This window comes from Corvus brachyrhynchos, unplaced genomic scaffold (assembly GCF_000691975.1).
Source record: "Corvus brachyrhynchos isolate BGI_N302 unplaced genomic scaffold, ASM69197v1 scaffold10, whole genome shotgun sequence".
NCBI classification, from domain to species: Eukaryota; Metazoa; Chordata; class Aves; order Passeriformes; family Corvidae; genus Corvus; species Corvus brachyrhynchos.
In genome coordinates, this window is record NW_008236180.1 from 5,529,458 (window position 1) to 5,529,754 (window position 297).

Below are 297 nucleotides of genomic sequence, written 5' to 3' on the forward strand. Positions count from 1 at the left end.
ACGGATGTCCCAGCTCAAAGGGTCATCCCAGGTTTTGTTCTTCACAGGCTTTTTTTGTCTCACAGGGCCATGCTCCTCACCCTGGAAAGATGGATTATGCCTGTACTTTCCAGGTGATCCACAAAAGGGGGATAGAATTTAATTCCTTTCCCTGGGCAGAGTAGAGGCTGCAGGATCATTCATTATTTGTTCCTGAGTGAGTGCTGCATAGGGCCACCTCTTACCCCTGGCAGGATATCAGCTCCTGGCTGGACACTGGAATATTTGTGAAACATTTTCAAATCTCTCCCTCTCTCA